Genomic DNA, 17,705 nt, shown 5'->3' with positions numbered 1-17,705 from the left:
GTAGACAAATGCAACAAGTGAAAAGGAATCCTACCACCCCCAAGAGAATCATAAATAACTTCCATCCCCAGGCGGTCACCAAACCCCAGAACCACCCGGACAAGGACCAAGTACCAGTGTCAGTGTGAATTTCAGAGGCTAGTCGATGCAGTTTCTGGATAGCTAGATGGACGGAAGGGGCGGAGTCAGGTATATATACACAACAGGAACTGCCGATGACCCTACAGGCTCCACCACGATCTGCTAGGATAACGTCTAAAACAAGACGATTTTGAAGGGTCACGAGCCGGGTCGCCTGGAGCTCTACTGTGATATTAGTTAATATCCCTGCAGTAGTATTAACCACCCCTTCCACCACTCTGGATAACCTCCTAACTTCCTTACTATTGAGGATGGGTCCCCATATGGGCAACGCCCCTTTTATAATATCAACAAAATGTTGTGCTGGAGTGTCAGTTTGATCAGTGGCATCATTACGGGCGACTTCAGCTGTTAGGCTCCGCCGATTTAAGGAATGAGACTTATGATAATCAGAAGGAGCTATGTACACCGGTGGGTAAAGGAAAGACAAGTAACACCTACCCATCCACCCTCTGGGTAACCAGGTGTAGGCGTTTTTACCGCACACAAAATAAACATTGGGAGGGGTGAGTGTAGGGGGGCTACTGTATGTCTGCAACCTATAAGTGTAATTACATCTGCTATATCCTACGAACAAATGCCCCATCCCCTGCACACAGAAAGAGGAGGATGTATTCAATACCGGGACCGGAATGATTTTTTCATTTGAGACATTTCGCTCTTGGAAGTATTTGAAATATTCAGTAAAGTTGAAGGTCATGAAATCCAATACTTCATCCCTCAGCCAGGTATCATTTTCATGATCGGTATATACATTCATGCAGGCGGTGGGGTCAAGGGTACCATCCGTTCCCTCAGCATTAGGGGTAAAACCTTGGTGTGTCTCTATATATGCTAAAATCAAGGCGTAATCCTTCTCTGAGAATCGACGTTCATCTATAGTGTAGTGTTCGTACAACATGGATAACATTTTAAACCAAGCTTCACAACTACCTAAGTAAGACAAAGGCACTGATATAAACAAATCTTGCTTATGCATCACTGACGGGAGAAGCCCACAGACCCAACAATCAGTAACGTTTGTGGAGCTATGAGTCTGGTGCAGCATTTCGATAAAAGAATTATGTACATATGTCTGTCGGTGTCTTTCTTTATGAGGAGCAAAAGTCTGGAAATGATGTTCCTTAGGGGCAGGAGTAGACATTATCAGGGTGTGCACAGGATGACGAAACTCTAAATATATGAACAAACCTAAGCATAGTACAAATGATACCATCAGTATAAAAATGAAAACAATTTTAACACGCAAGCTCCATGAAGAGAACATTGGCAAATGCGGGGGAACAGCACGGGGTACTATGGGACGCCCGTCTTCAGGGACAAAACGAGCAAAAGGGTACATTTTCCTCACTAAAAGTCCAATATAATCTCGGGCAAAAAAGAGGTCTACAAGCAGTCCGTCCTGCCGGAGGGTGCTTCTTTCCTGTGTCCGTTTAGAGCCTCACAGGCAGACTCCTATTGTTCAGAAAAAACACAAAAAGGAAAAAGGGTAAAAACTTCTCGCGTTGGAGTCACACTTGACGCAACTCGTGCTGAAAAGAGACCTCCACCTGGGCCCCTGTTCGTCTAATCAATGTCTCTATCTTCGTTCTGAACAGAGCTTTACTTAAAGTTCCATGCTCTCAACGAGTTCAGTCCAGTGTTCCGACAATCCTCAGGTCTCTGCGGCGGCCTCCGGCTGCACTTGCCGGGGCTAGACCTGGGATTCGTCTATTTCCGGGGCCGCAGGTGATATCGATCCCGACCAGGGGTTTCAGGATTTGCGAACAAGGTGGGCACAGTGGGGTCAGATGAGGAGCTGGGCTCCCAACCAGATGCTTCACTTTGGACGATTGGGTGGCGACAGAAAGGGGTTTCAACGCCCACAGCACTCTCCCCTCGCCCGTCAACCTCTCTGCGGGTGTCCGGGGAAAGTGACTCTTCTGTGCTGGGCTCACCTTGAGTCGGCTGACCTTCCTCCTGGTCCGGTTGCTCCCTTGGCAATGGGAGAGGAACTCGCTTAAGATGGGAGATATGGATCCAGTGCTGCTTCCCTTCGACTTTCACTGCTGTTCGCGTGGCCAGGAGCACCTTGTATGGCCGGGACCAGCGCGGATCCAAACTCGATTTCCGTTGGTAGTTTCGGACCAGGACCCACTGTCCTGGTTCTACGCCGTGTCCAGGACCCTCCGGCAGGGGCTGCAGTGTGGCAGATATCTGTTGATGAATGGAACGAAGATCTTTAGTCAGAGCATACAAGTAATCAGTCAACATAGGATATTCAATGTCCCTGAAAGATTTGGGCCGGGGTACTCCCCATACGTTGGCAGGTCTGCCGAAAATGACTTCGTAAGGGGAGATACCGCTCCGTGAATGGGGAGTAGTTCTTACAGACAACAGGGCCAGGGGGAGGAGATCGGGCCATTTTAATCCCGTCGTGTCCTGAAGCTTAGCCAATCGCAGTTTTAAAATTCCATTATATTTTTCAACTAGACCCGCTGACTGGGGATGTCGAGCGGCATGAAACTTCTGCCGGATGGACAGGCCCTTGCATACATACTTAACTAAGTTAGCATTAAAATGGGTCCCATTGTCACTCCAAATTACCCGTGGCAATCCATATCGAGGAAAGAACTCTTTTACCAGAGCTTTCGCAGTTGCCAAGGCAGTGTTCTCCTTCGTGGGGTACGCCTCTACCCATTTGCTAAAGGTACAAATCACCACCAGCACGTATTTCAGATTGTTAACTCGCTCTAGCTGTATGTAATCCATTTGGAGTACTTCGAAAGGCAAGGTGGGCGGTGCAAAACTACCTGCTAGGACGGGGATACTAACCCCAGGATTATGCTGGAGACAAATTGTACAATGCTGGACCAAGTTCCTAGCTGTCTTGGGGATATTGACATTATACCAAACAGAATCCAATATGGCACAGATGGCCTGAACTCCTACATGCGAAGGTCCGTGTGCCATAGTTACCACCGCATTTACAAAAGCGTTCGGCAGCAACCATCTACACCTCTCTGACAGATCGGTCCAACACCCATTCTCATCAAGCCTCCCCACTTGCTCCTGCCAGTATGTCAGTTCTTCTGGGGTCACCTCTTTCTGCAGCTCTTTCACGCTATCTATGGTGTTATTAAAAACCTCTGTTTCTATCATTCTTGTCACTACAAGCATGGACGTGGTGTCAGACCGGGCCGTTTCCTTCGCGATCTGGTCTGCAAAGAAATTTCCCCTCCCCACGTCATCAGTGATAACTTTGTGTGCACTGCATTTGACTATAGCCAGGGTCTTGGGCAATGTTAATGCGGCTAGTAACCGTTCAAATAGTGGCCCATTCTTTATTCTCTCACCATGGGATGTCAGGAATCCTCTTTCCGCCCACAACCTCCCAAAGCTGTGTGCTACACCGAACGCGTACTGACTGTCGGTGTAGACGTTCAGCCTGATGCCTTTTCCTAGTTTGCAAGCCCTGAATAATGCAACCAATTCGGCTGCCTGGGCCGACCGGTATGGTATCTTCGCCGCCTCAACTACCGTTTGTAGAGTAGTGATCGCATAAGCCGCAGCTGTCTTACCATCCGGTAATCTGAAGCATGACCCATCTACATACAACTCCCCTTGGGCATCAGATAGTGGGGTGTCAGTCAGGTCTATCCGACCCTTGGTTTCTTCTTCAGTTCGAAAGATACAATCATGTGTGTCTTGTCCACCGCCTTCCGAAGGGAGGGGTAACAACGTGGCAGGATTCAAATTAACACATCGTTTGATCGTTATGTGAGGTGCAAGCAGGGTCAATTCGTACCCTGTAAGACGTGCACTAGTTAAGTGCTGCGTCTGCGTCCTGTTTAATAATACGTCCACAGCATGAGGCACCATCACTGTCAGGTCCGTATTCAGGACTAGCCCTTCCGATTGTCTGATTGCTATGGCAACTGCCGCTACAGCCCTCAGACAACTGGGAAGTGCTCTGGCGACATTGTCCAAAACCGCCGAGAAGTATGCACAAGGCCTTTGCTTACCACCAAAGTCTTGTGTCAACACTGAAAGAGAACAACCGTCCACCTCATGCACGTAGAGCACAAAAGGCTTCCGGTAGTCAGGGGTGCCAAGCACAGGAGCAGAGCAAAGAGCAGTTTTCAGAGCGGAAAAAGCATTCTGGCATTCGTCAGTCGACGGTAAAGGTTCATGCACATCTTTCGTAGTTAGATACAGGAAAGGTTTAGTCAAGAGAGAATAGTTAGCAATCCATTGGCGACAGTAGGAGGTTATGCCAAGCAAAGCGCGGACATCACGTTGCGTGCGAGGGACAGGCATGTTAGTTATGGTTGCGATACGCTCAGAAGTCAACCGTCTTCCCTCCTTCGACAGGAGATGACCGAGATAGGTCACCTCCGGTCGACAATATTGAAATTTAGAAAGTGACACCTTGTTACCGTGGGTGGCCAGATGTCGCAGCAGGGTTACCGTGGCGTCGCGACAACCCTGTTCTGTATCAGAGGCCACAAGGAGGTCGTCAACATACTGCAATAAGACATTACCTGGCGGCAATTGCAAAGAGTCCAATACCTTTTTCAGGGCTTGGCTATATATGCTAGGACTTTCGGTGTACCCCTGGGGGGCGCGACAGAATCTAAAGCTGCGGCCTCCTAATGAGAAACCGAACAAATGTCTACTATCTGGATGAATGGGAATACTAAAGAACGCATTCTTTAAATCAATCACCGAGAAAAACGTGGCAGTGGGAGGAATCATCGTTAAGATGGAATTAATGTCCGGCACCACAGCATACTGGGGTACCACAATTTTATTGATTTCTCGTAGGTCAATCACAAATCGATAGGTATTAGCATAATCAGGGGACTGGGGTACAGGGGCTCGTTTAAGAATCGGGAGAATCGGACTGTTGCAGGTATTGGACGCCGTTTCTTCCACCACCCCTGTTTTAATCAGGTCGGAAATAATGGCCAGTAAGGCACGTTCACCTTCGGGGGCTATTTTGTATTGCGGAATCCTTGGCAATTGAGCATTCTGTTTTAAAGTGATGGACACCGGTGGAATTGGTAAGTACCCCACATCAGTGTCCCCCAGGGCCCAAAGGTCCCTCGGGAGTGTCGCAAGCTCAGGGGGTAAGGAGTCAGTTTTTGCAAAACATTGAATGGAGGGGACAGAGGGATTCCTAATGGTTAGGTAAACTCCATCGGGGGAGCAAAAGATGCGTGCATGTAATCTTTTTAGTATATCCATACCCAGGAGATTTTCCCCACACTGGGAGGTGAGGAGGAAAGTTGATTCAATCGTTACTGGTCCCACAGTAAGGGAAAGTGGTTTTGAAATGGGGCTTACCACTGGAGTTCCAGAGAACCCCACGGACACATTAGTCTGCCCAGACAGAGCAGCCCCCGGGACCAAGGCACGTGAAACAGAACTGTTCATAGCCCCTGTGTCAACCAAAAACTTACCTGATGCCTCCAGCAATTGGGCATGGACATAAGGTCCAGCCTGATCTATCGGGATTGACACATGCCCCTTACTCTGCCCTTGGCTATCCTATGCTTGAGTGTACCCAATGTCTCCCTCCGTCACACGTCCGTCATGGTAGTATTGTTTACCCTGACTCTGATCGAAATAATTCTGACTGTTCTCACCTCGTACCGCCTGTTCTTGTCTCGTGTATCCACCTCGATGTCCACTTACTCTACCCCTTCCACGTCCCCTAGAAGCAGCGTTCTGTTCATGCAATAACGGGCATTGAGCTCTCCAATGCCCCTCCTCCTTGCAGAAAGCACATTGATTTATGCCGAGATCCGTTCGCCCAGTCGGGTGCACGGGCCCCGCCCCTCTCGGAACGAAATTCTGTACCCCTCTCCCCCTTCCTCTACCCCTCTCCACCTGCTGTAACAATACTCGTGTTTTCAGATCCTTTGACTTTCTTTCTGTCTTATCCTTGCTCTCATTTTCCCGATGTTCATAATACTGAGCCATGCTTAATATCGTGGAAGGCGTGGTGGTCGTCCAGGTACTCTCGGCTGCCTGTAGCCTAGCCGATACCTCGGGTAGCAAATTTGTTACAAATCTATTAACAAATAAACGTACACCCCCCTCCGTAGCCAGGTCCTGCCTGCTGAAATCAATGAATATTCCCTCAAACCTTGTGAAGAAATCAGATACACTCTCATCCTTCTTTTGTTTACAGGCCGTCAGCTTGTCCCAATCTACCTTTCTGGGCGGGATCAAGGAATGCATATATGTTATTATTCTTTCAGGTAGAGCCAATATCTCAGGTCGGGGCTTATTCCCCGGCTTGCGATCTCTATCCCAGTTTCTCAGTTGGTCCCATGTCCCACCAAACTCCGTGACATGGTCCTGGTCATGTACCTGGCGCCAAATATCCACCGGTACTAGTAGGGCGAAGAATAATTCAATATCCGCCAACGTCATCACTGCTGACGAGGCGGCTTCGGTCAGTTCTTTATAATAGGCAGTGGGGTTTTTCCTAGGATCAGGCAACTGGCTTTTCAAGGATAATACCTCACTCCGCTTCCAAGGGGTATAGACCCATTGTTCCTGGAACCGGGCATCTATTCCCGGACGGGTAATGACACCGTGGTCATCCACCACTGCGGCCACTTCTGGATGGAAGATAGGGTGTACCTCCCACAAAGGAATTGGGAGGATCCGGCGGGAAGGGCAGACTGCAGACGAGTTCTATAAGAAACCAAAGTCTGCACCTTCCCATACACGTCTTCAGGTGTCAGTCGGGATTTGTGAATCTGATCAAGGATATCATACAATATGGCCGGAGCTTTCCCTTCCTGGTGCACCTGTTCCCATACAGAGATGAGACGGTTAGCCATATGTTCCAGGGCATGCTGTTGCTTTACCGGTTCGTAGTCTCTCATGGTACTCCAGATATCAGCAAGGGTATAAATAGAATGTCGCATCCACTGGGATGCTTGTGTGGCAATAGCTGCCCTTTCTTCTGTTCCTAAAGCAGAACGAGTGAACAACCTCCTCCCCTCCGCTAGACTGGTCGGATGTACCGGAGTAGTCACAGCTGCTACTGGTGTTGTGCTAGCGGAGGAGGAGGGTAGAACAGAAGGGGAAGACATTGACCCCGTCGGCAGCTGAGGGGTCCCGGCTGCAGCTGTCGAAAATAAATTAGGTAACAGGGCTATAACGTCGGACACAGATGCCGACAACTGGGAGAGGTTTGGCAGGGAGGGAGAGGTAGTATTGGCCGGGGGAGCCGAAGCCGAGGTCCCCAGGGTCGTATCTGGGGTCGGGGCCGAGGCTCTTGACACCTCGGGGTATAGTCTCTGGGGCACATAAGGGGGCGGTGGCCTGGTGTCCAACAGATCCTCTATTTCATCTTCCGCATTCGGGCGGGTCACATAACTTTTATCAATTTTTAGTCTGAAATCGCGATTCATGCAATCCAATCCTTTCTCTACTCTTTCTCGGTCATAGGCCATAGCCTTCTGAGTAACATTCTGTCCTGCCTTGGCTCTAGCTACTTTCTCTTCCCTTATTCGCCGCTGTTTAGCCTCCTTCTGCCATGCAATTAGAGCATCGAACATGGCTTGCCTGCTCCGCTAGAAAACAATTGTTCCTGTAGGAACGCAATTTTCTTTTCATCAAATGAACCAGTCTTGGGCCACCGTAATTCTTCATTACCCTTAGTATACTTATGCCACAGAGTGCAAAACAATAAAGGAGAGATTCCATGCTTGACATACATAAAATGGCTCGGACTGCCTTCCGGTGGGGCGGGTTGGCTCTCAGCTAACCTGGAGTCACTTGTGCGGCAGCAGCAGCCAAAACAATTCAATTTACTGAAACAGGACATTTTGGTTAGTTTTTATACATGTACACATAAAACAACAATCAGACACAACATACAATCAATATCCAAGAACCAAGCCCGTCGACTCTGGTTCACGATCCAGGTTTCAAACTGCACGCGGGGATTCCGGTCACCCTCCTGGCTCACCACTAAGACCGACCCCTCTCCAACAAGGACTTGCCTCGTCGGGAGTATGGCCTGTGGCTACCCAGTCCAGGTCACAGGTCCTTCCACGTGCAATCCGTCTATATTCCTCCGGCGCGCTATTTCTAATCAATCCAATATCATCTGTACGTACTTCGAGTCAGATCACTGTAATGCGAACCTAATCAAACAAGACACCACTCTCCGGTGCGTGTCTTCGAATCAACGAACCGCTGTCCAGCGCGAGCTTCAAACAAATGCAACCAGTGCTCAAGTCAAGAAAAATGCATCGTTCTCAACGAATGCTCTTAAAATCGATCAAACAGCACGCCGTCCTCGACGCGTGCTTCAACAAAACATAATGCACCGTTACAACGCGTGCGTCAAATCAAATCAAATCAATCTATACTCACCGGGTGCACCCAGATACGAATGTTCATTCTCCGCTGCCAACTCCTCCTGACCAACTTAGTCCATTTTCTGGGTTAAGCCCGTAGGACCCCGGTGAAGGGTGACTAGCAGCAGGGGACGTACCGAAAAGTCGCGCAGGGTGGGAGAAATCCTCAGGCTCCTACTCCCGTCGACCGGTCAGGACGCCCCCAATCCCACCACCCGAATACGGGGGGGGTTGACCCTGTCACGGGGTCCCTTCGTGGTCACCAACTGTTGTGTTCAAATAATTATTCCAAGGGCCACACTTACCATTGACCCGCAATATCCATTAAATAAGGAGCAGTTGGCAACGTGGAAGGTTCAAACGTTTATTATCATCATAGATCTCTATATAGAGGAGCCTCGTCGATCCTCACCCATCAGGTGCGCCGAGGAAGACTGCTGGCTCCTTGACAGTAACACACTTTTATACATTTATCAGCACAGCATACAAAACCTTATATGTGGAAAAGTACCAGTTAGTCCTGGCGCCCCTAATGAGCTCATGCCTATTTCTAGTTTCGGTTACACATACAAAGGGTTACTATCTTTACAGAGAAGGTTGGAAGGGTGACTCCCTTCTCGTCCCAGGTCTGGAGGAATTGGCTTGATACTCCCTTTTAGCAGATGTGACCTTGCTTCTCAGCAACTCTGTCTGTCTCCTAATTATTACCGTGAAAAGGGAAGGCAGATGGTGTGTAAGAGGACCACGTGACTCCTAAGAGCAAGAGCCGCAATCCAAGATGGAGGCAGTTTGGTTCTCGGCCCTTTTGTCATGCTAAACGTAACGGGGATTTCGATCCTTCCAATGCACCGTGGCTAAGCATACCGTCATTAGATATACTGCGCTAATCATACCATCATGACCTAAATACCTCAAAGCAGCACTCAATACCTACCCAACACCAGCTCAGCTATTACTCGACACCCATCCAAAACCAGCTCAGTTATTACTCAACACCCAACTAATACCAGCTCAGCTATTACTCAACACTCACCCAAAACCAGCTTAGTTATCACCTAACACCCACCCAACACCAGGTCCGATATTACTCCACACCCACCCAACACCAGCTCAGATATTACTCGACACCCATCCAGCACCAGCTCAGTTATTTCTCGACACCCGACCAACACCAGCTCAGTTATTACTCAACACCCACCCAACACCAGCTTAGATATCACCCACCCAACACCAGGTTTGATATTACTCAACATCCACCCATCACCAGCTCAGATATTACTCGACACCCATCAAACACTATCTCAGTTATTACTCAACACCCACCCAACACCAGCTCAGCTATTACTGAGCACCCACCCAACACCAGCTTAAATATAACTGTACACTCACCCAACACCAGCTCAGATATTACTCAACACCTAACCAACACCTGCTCAGATATCACCTAACACCCACCCAATACCAGGTCAGATATTACTCGACAACCACCCAACACCAGCTCATATATCCTACAACACCCATCCAACACCAGCTCAGGTATTACTCAGCACCCACCCAACACCATCTCAGATATCAATTACCACCCACCCAACACCAGGTCAGATATTACTCAGCAACCACCCAACCCCAGATCAGGTATTACTCAACACCCACCCAACACCAGCTCAGATATCACCTACCACCCACCCAACACCATCTAAGATATTACTCAACATCCACCCAACACCAGCTCAGATATCACCTACCACCCTCCCAACACCAGCTTAGATGTAAATCAACGCCCACCCAACACCAGCTCAGGTATTCTATATGATCAAACATAAGCAAGATCAAAGCAGTTACAACAACGTACACACATTCAGCACAGTTCTGAGTCACCATATGGTTGAACCACACGAAGCTCAGAACAGTATTCCACTGTTCAGGAAACCTACATCTCCAAGACAACAAGTCACACACTAAACCAACACGCCACGAGCAAACTGATTTAAAGTGATGCTGTAGTCCATATCAAGACACTGTAGTCTCACACACAGACCAGTGTCAAGTTTAACAGTGGGACTACCACTCGCTCAGGTGGCCAGTACCCTGGTCGGTAAAGATGTTTCACTCCCCAGAACCCTGCAGATTGTGATGTGTTTGGCATTTCTCATTCCAGAAGAGGTCTGTAGAACGCACACTGACTGTCCTGATAGCCCTTGTCACGCCTTTCCTACCTGCTGTCAATTAGAACAATGAAGAGCAAGTAACTGGTGGCGCAGCATGGAATGAGATTCAGATAATCTACTGCCTAGTCATGCCCATGCCTATCTGCTTCACAACTAAATAATCTGAAATGTGTGAAATATATAAGAAATGGGGGTCATAGCATGTTCACTAAAACCTCTTAACATTTACATTAAAAGCTTTAAAATCCTTTTGTAGCTGATGACAAATCCAATTCCTGAAAATATTATCCTGGTGCCAGGAAAGTGCTGACAAGCATAAAAGACAGCGATTCATGCTTCATTTGAACCTGCTGTAGATGTGACATAACACCTTACGAATGGACGAATTTAGAGGGAGGCTGTTGGAAATGGTCCTTTTTGCTAGGCCTGGGCCAAAATTCCGTTCTGTTCGCGGAAATTGCGATATTTTGGCATTTTCGCGTTCCGCGGAAAGCGCGAAAATGTCAAAATTTCCGCATTCCGCAGCTTAGCGATAATTTCTTTCTTGCTCGCGCTGTAAAATAATACATTCTCGCGCGATCGCCTTACCTGAATCCCTGCGTTCTCCGACAAGTTTTCTTGACCCGGTCGCGTTCTCCACGAGATGTTGGATTTTGGTAGCCATTTTCCGCTGTCTCGCGAGAGTTCGCGGCCGCATTAACGTCATTTTCCACGCGATCACGTCATTTGTCGCGCGATCACATCTTTCTTCTCGCGATCATGCACCGCGCGAGTATGAGAAGATTGAGATCTCGAACATGTCATTCTACATCGCGAGCCAGAGGATGAGGACGCGGGCACGTGAAATCGAACGCGAACAGGAGAAAGAGACCGCGAACACGTCATATCCAACGCGACAGGGACAAAGAAGTGAACACGATCATATCGTTTTCGACACGCCGGCGGAAGTAATGTGAAGCTCGAGAACTCAACAACGTAAAATTTACAATTTGGAGAGGAATATCGGCTCTAGCAGCATGAAACCATCTGCAAATACTGATTTTGGATGAAAAGAACTCCTTACATTGACATTTGGCTTTTCTTTTTTGTGCAAGGAGTCATTTTTTTACAAGGTGTAGAGAGGGAGGAAGTGACACAGAATCTCCAACTTCCTGTTCCTGTCCAGCAGGCTCCTCCCAGTGCTTTGTCCATCTCCTGCTCATTCTGCCTTTGGATTTGGAGCTGGAAAGATCACTCTTTTTGTCTGCTGCATCATTGCAATTGGATTTCAGGATTTTTGGAATAGGATATTTTACAAGTAAGTGGTTGTTGTGTTTGATTGTGGGCATTGCAGTTGTTGTGTAACTACAATTTATTTTTGATAATTAATTAATTATCATCATTCCTTTTTTTTTATTTTTTTATTTTGTGGGTTGTAGTAGTAGGCCCGAGCTAGCCATGGGCATGGCCTCATGGGTGTGTGTGTGCATGATGAAGCAACTGTTCCTTTTGTTTTTTTAATATATTTCATTTTCAAGCACATTTAGGGCATGGATGGCATTGGATTGAGTTGGGGAAGTGTGTTTTTTGGGGTGGCCTTTGTGATGTTGTTGGGCCTGGCCATGTGGCTGGTGGCCATTTTGAGGCCTAGGCCTGCTAGCTTGCCTGGCCTTGTCTGCCAACAGGCCTGCTTTCATCCACTAGGACCAGAGCAGGTAGCCACAGCTTTAGTAATCTACTGTTTGCTGTGTGCTCTGTTGAATTTAGACATCATTTAGGGCATGGATGGCATTGGATTGAGTTGGGGAAGTGTGTTTTTTGGGGTGGCCTTGCTGATGTTGTTGGGCCTGGCCATGTGGCTGGTGGCCATTTTGAGGCCTAGGCCTGCAAGCTTGCCTGGCCTTGTCTGCCAACAGGCCTACTTTCATCCACTAGGACCAGAGCAGGTAGCCACAGCTTTATTAATCTACTGTTTTCTGTGTGCTCTGTTGAATTTAGACATCATTTAGGGCATGGATGGCATTGGATTGAGTTGGGGAAGTGTGTTTTTTGGGGTGGCCTTTGTGATGTTGTTGGGCCTGGCCATGTGGCTGGTGGCCATTTTGAGGCCTAGGCCTGCAAGCTTGCCAGGCCTTGTCTGCCAACAGGCCTGCTTTCATCCACTAGGACCAGAGCAGGTAGCCACAGCTTTATTAATCTACTGTTTTCTGTGTGCTCTGTTGAATTTAGACATCATTTAGGGCATGGATGGCATTGGATTGAGTTGGGGAAGTGTGTTTTTTGGGGTGGCCTTGCTGATGTTGTTGGGCCTGGCCATGTGGCTGGTGGCCATTTTGAGGCCTAGGCCTGCAAGCTTGCCTGGCCTTGTCTGCCAACAGGCCTGCTTTCATCCACTAGGACCAGAGCAGGTAGCCACAGCTTTAGTAATCTACTGTTTTCTGTGTGCTCTGTTGAATTTAGACATCATTTAGGGCATGGATGGCATTGGATTGAGTTGGGGAAGTGTGTTTTTTGGGGTGGCCTTGCTGATGTTGTTGGGCCTGGCCATGTGGCTGGTGGCCATTTTGAGGCCTAGGCCTGCAAGCTTGCCTGGCCTTGTCTGCCAACAGGCCTGCTTTCATCCACTAGGACCAGAGCAGGTAGCCACAGCTTTAGTAATCTACTGTTTTCTGTGTGCTCTGTTGAATTTAGACATCATTTAGGGCATGGATGGCATTGGATTGAGTTGGGGACATGTGTTTTTTTGGGGTGGGCTTTCTGATGTTGGTTGTCTTAAAGACATGCTTTTGTTGTGTGTGTCTGGTGAGTGTTGGTGTGCGATGCATGCTCCCTGCAGACCTTTTTGGGGCCTGTGAATGTTCGTATTTGTATTTTGTTGCATTAAAAAGGCAGAGCAGTGTGCTTCAGCATGCATCCTTTACCTGACTTTCATAGGCCTTTTGTCAGCTCCTGGTGTTTCCCAGGCCCCCTGCTTGTTAGTGATTTGTGAGTGTCCATGTGGCTGGTGGCCTTTTTTTGTGTTGGGAGTTATTAGTGTCCTGCTTTTGCCATATAGGCCTGCATGGTTTTCCTATTGGCTTACTGCTTCCATCCATCCACCCCCTTTGCCAGCAGCAGCTCCATGGATGCTGAGATGCTCAAATAATGCAATGGTCCACCCCACTTCCATTAGTTTTTTATTTTGTTGTTTATTATTAACTTTCCTATCCTTCCTGAGAGTGTAGTGTGTGGCTGTACACAGTACTAGTAGTATAACATAGCTCTAGTTAAAAAAAATAGTCATAAATGGCTAGACTATCTTTTGTTTGCACTAGTACAGTACTAAGTATCTGAACCACAAAAACAAATGCAACATTTCACTGATGTTCTTCTCCTGTCTTCTTTGCTTTTAGGTGCACAAAAGACAGAGTAGGAGGTGTCATCGGCATCACCTGGCTACCCGTTGTACTGCAAGCCAGACAGAAGTCCTGCTGCGCATCACGCCCACGTGTGACCAGAACTTGTTGTGCATCTGCCTCCTGCCTGACATCTGAAGAAGATGGCCCCAAAGAAAGGTACCAGGTCCAGTACCAAGAAAGTTGCCGGTGAGAAGAAGGAACAGAAAAAGGAAGTGCCATTAACCACGACTGGTGGTGTGCCGGCCAATGTTTTTTTTGGCACCAAAGCGTTGTCTGGGAACCAAGCTGGGAGCAGCACAGCGGTCCAACCCCACCAACCTAGGCCCAAGGGCTTTAGTGTCGCAGAGGTAGCCAGTCTACTAACGAGCAGCGATGTTGAAGAAATGTCATTACCACAAAGTAGTACACAATCAAGTTCAACGCAGGCGCAAACTCAGCAGATCAGTGTCAAGCCGCCGCAACCAGAACAGCAGCAGCCGCCGCAACCAGAACAGCAGCAGCCGCCGCAACCAGAACAGCAGCAGCCGCCGCAACCAGAACAGCAGCAGCCGCCGCAACAGCCCACCATAGTAGTTGTTGCTCCTGACGTAGGGGCATTTCAGGAAATCGAGCTTCCTGCAGACAAAGTGGAGCGAAGTCAAACCACTGTTTCAGAAGATCAATTGTCTTCCAGACCACCAGCAAGGAAAAGGAGGCTTAGTCCATCATCTTCTTCTTCAAGCCCCGCTTCTGATGATCGTGATGACACTTGGGTCCCACCAGCTCGGTCTGAGAGTGAAGTACGCCACAAGACATTGCTTCTGAAAAGGAAGGTCCCAGAAAAACTTAGAGTTATGGAGGTAGATGTAGAAGAGGGGGGTGATGATGTTGATGAAGACGAGCCAGTCATCACGCACATTACTCCCGCCCCAAAGGGATTGGAGACCGACATTCTCACCCTATCCAGAAAGGCTGCTACTGAGCGGGATGTAGCACGGATCTCACCAACACAGGTTACACCACCACTACCTCCAGCTGCCATATTTTCCAAGGCCCGGCAGGGACCTACATCCAGCTCAACCATCTCAGTAGGAAGTGGTAGTAAAAGTCACAGTGTAGGTGGACAGGGTCACATATTTTCAAGCACCCCCTCAAGTTCATCTGGTGTTGAAAGTGGCACATCCAGCAGTGCCAGAAAGTTCTCCTCCCCAGTTTGGGACTTCTTTTCTGTTAGCGCCAAGGAGGAGAACGTTGCTATATGCTCAATTTGTCGGCAAGGTGTTCGGCGTGGTAAGCTTGGTACAAACTATGGTACCGGAGGACAAGCAAGTCATCTAAAAATACACCACAATATCGTGTGGGAGGATCACCTACGTAAGTTAAAAGAAAGTAGAAAAACTAAACCCTTTGAAGTTGGTCAGGAATCAGGGAGCGATATTATTGTGGTGGCAGGTGAAGAACAGGGAGGCATTTCTAGCCCTGTCTCCAGTAGTGCAGTCACTGCAGTGGTAACGCCCACATCCTCCTCAGTAACATCAGAGTGGCACCGCAGTAAGAGCCATACTCAGAGTGTGGGTGAGACACCAAGGCGACCGGCGAGTACCTCAATGAGACAATCTGTGTCGTTGAGCCTTAGTGGGTTAATGAAAACAGCACCACTAAGGAAAGTAAGCCAGCCTACCATTGACAGCATGTTTAGGTTGGAGGGGCAGTTCCAACACAACCACCCAACGGCACGATTGTACAATGCGAAGCTGGCTAAAATGTTAGCGCTGGACCTTCTTCCTTTTTCATTTGTGGAAGGGGTGGGTTTCCTTGAATTTGTGTCTGCCATCTGCCCGAAATGGAAAGTTCCCAGCCGGTCCTATTTCGCAAGAATTGCTGTTCCGGCACTACATCATGATGTGCTGGAATTGGTTGGTCATGGTTTGCGGCAGAGTGCTGTGCACAATATCCACCTGACAACAGACATGTGGAGCAGTTGCCAAGCCACAGATTACATGTGCATCACTGCACACTGGATCTCTTTTGTGGGGGTTAGAGATCAACTATCTGCACGAGGTGTTGTTGACACAGCTGCGATTTTTGAAGGTACTCGGAAACATGCAACTGTAGCCATGTTCGCCATGGAGAAATCTCATACGGCTGAAAACATTTTAGAAGAGTTTCGCACCAAGGTTTTGGAATGGCTGCGGCCCAGAGGGCTTGGTATTGGCTTTGTTGCCACAGACAATGGCAGTAATGTACTGAAGGCCATGGAACTTGGTTCCTATTTCAGGGTTCCGTGTTTGGCACACTGCATAAACATTATAGTGCAAGACTTTCTGAAAAAAGAACCCATAGTAAGCAATTTACTGGCCATCTGCCGAAGAATATGCACTCATTTCAGCCATTCTTTTAAAGCTCGGAAGCAGCTGAGGATCATCCAACGTGAACTTAGGATGCCAGTCAAGGCACTCATCCAGGAGGTGGCAACACGTTGGAACTCAACGTATTACATGCTTGATCGTCTGTACGAACAGCACAGGTCACTCAATGAATATGTCTGGTTCAGGAGCAGTGATGCTAGTGTTAAAGGCATGACCCTTCAGAGGGAGCAATGGACCCTAATTCAATGCCTGACTGAGATGCTGTCTCCTTTTGAGGTCTTCACACGTGAAGTCAGCAAGGAGGACTGTACAATGGGCCAAGCTATCCCATTGTTGCAAATTCTAGAGCATGAGCTGAATAATGTGTCTGAAAACTACAAAGGTGTAGAGGACAGAAGGCAAGCCCATGACTTGGTGGAGAGCTTATCCAGGCGCTTATCAGACAATGTAAGGATACAAAATAAAATTTTGTCACAAGAACATTACATTTGTGCCACAATTCTGGATCCACGTGCAAAATTAGGACTATTCCTTTCTTTTTCCGACAATGATGTTGCCCGCTACAAAAGTTGTATAGCTGAAGCAGCCATCAAGTTTGAAAACGAAGGGCTGCTAATTAAAAGCCCGCCACATCAACCCACAACAAGTACTGATACTGAAGCAGGCCATGCAGAATCAAGTGCAACTTCGTCGGCTGAGGGCAGTGCGGTTGGCTCACAATCGCAACACTCACCATCACCATCGACTACAAAAACAATAACTGGATCATTCGGCCGAGTACAATCATTATCAGATTAGTATGTAAAGATGGGCCTTAAGCACAGTGCTGATGCACAGAAAAAACAGCACAAAAGCTTACCAGCAGCAACCCTGAACATTGAGCGGATGGTCCAGGCCTATCTGGACGACCCAACAGAGGTGTACGTTGATCAAAACCCAGTGCAGTATTGGTATAGGAAAAGGTCTGATTGGCCACAGCTCAGCAGGCTGGCGATAAGCTATCTGGCTTGCCCTGTCCCAAGTGTCTCTTCCGAACGTGTTTTCAGTGCTGCTGGTTCCATTGTAACCTTGAGAAGGACCAGTCTATCTCCCAAAAACGTGGAGAGGTTAACAATGATCAAAATGAATCAGCCCTTCATACCACCGAATTACACAATGCATGAATCAACAGAGGAAGATGAGGACAGCGGCTCAGGTGACGGAAGTATTGTGTCAGATGATTACCTACTACTGGAAGATCCCCCAGAGTTTGAGGACGAGCTATACTTCCCTGACAATTAGGCTCGCACTTACTGTGTTCCT

At 48.1% G+C, this 17,705-nt stretch overlaps 1 long non-coding RNA gene across 1 annotated transcript in view; it reads right to left on the bottom strand.

The window, feature by feature from the left end:
• Positions 1–1,235: 1,235 nt before the first annotated feature.
• Positions 1,236–17,705, bottom strand: part of LOC146861955 (uncharacterized) — a 113,971-nt gene continuing 97,501 nt past the window's right edge. Inside the window, exon 3 of the long non-coding RNA XR_014978075.1 lies at positions 1,236–2,337. This is a non-coding gene — a long non-coding RNA (uncharacterized LOC146861955). The remainder of the gene's footprint in view (positions 2,338–17,705) is intronic.

The sequence above is a fragment of the Triturus cristatus genome, chromosome 2_2 (assembly GCF_964204655.1).
Source record: "Triturus cristatus chromosome 2_2, aTriCri1.1, whole genome shotgun sequence".
Lineage (NCBI taxonomy): Eukaryota > Metazoa > Chordata > Amphibia > Caudata > Salamandridae > Triturus > Triturus cristatus.
The sequence above is the reverse complement of the archived record's forward strand: the minus strand, read 5'-3'. Positions and strand labels throughout refer to the sequence as shown.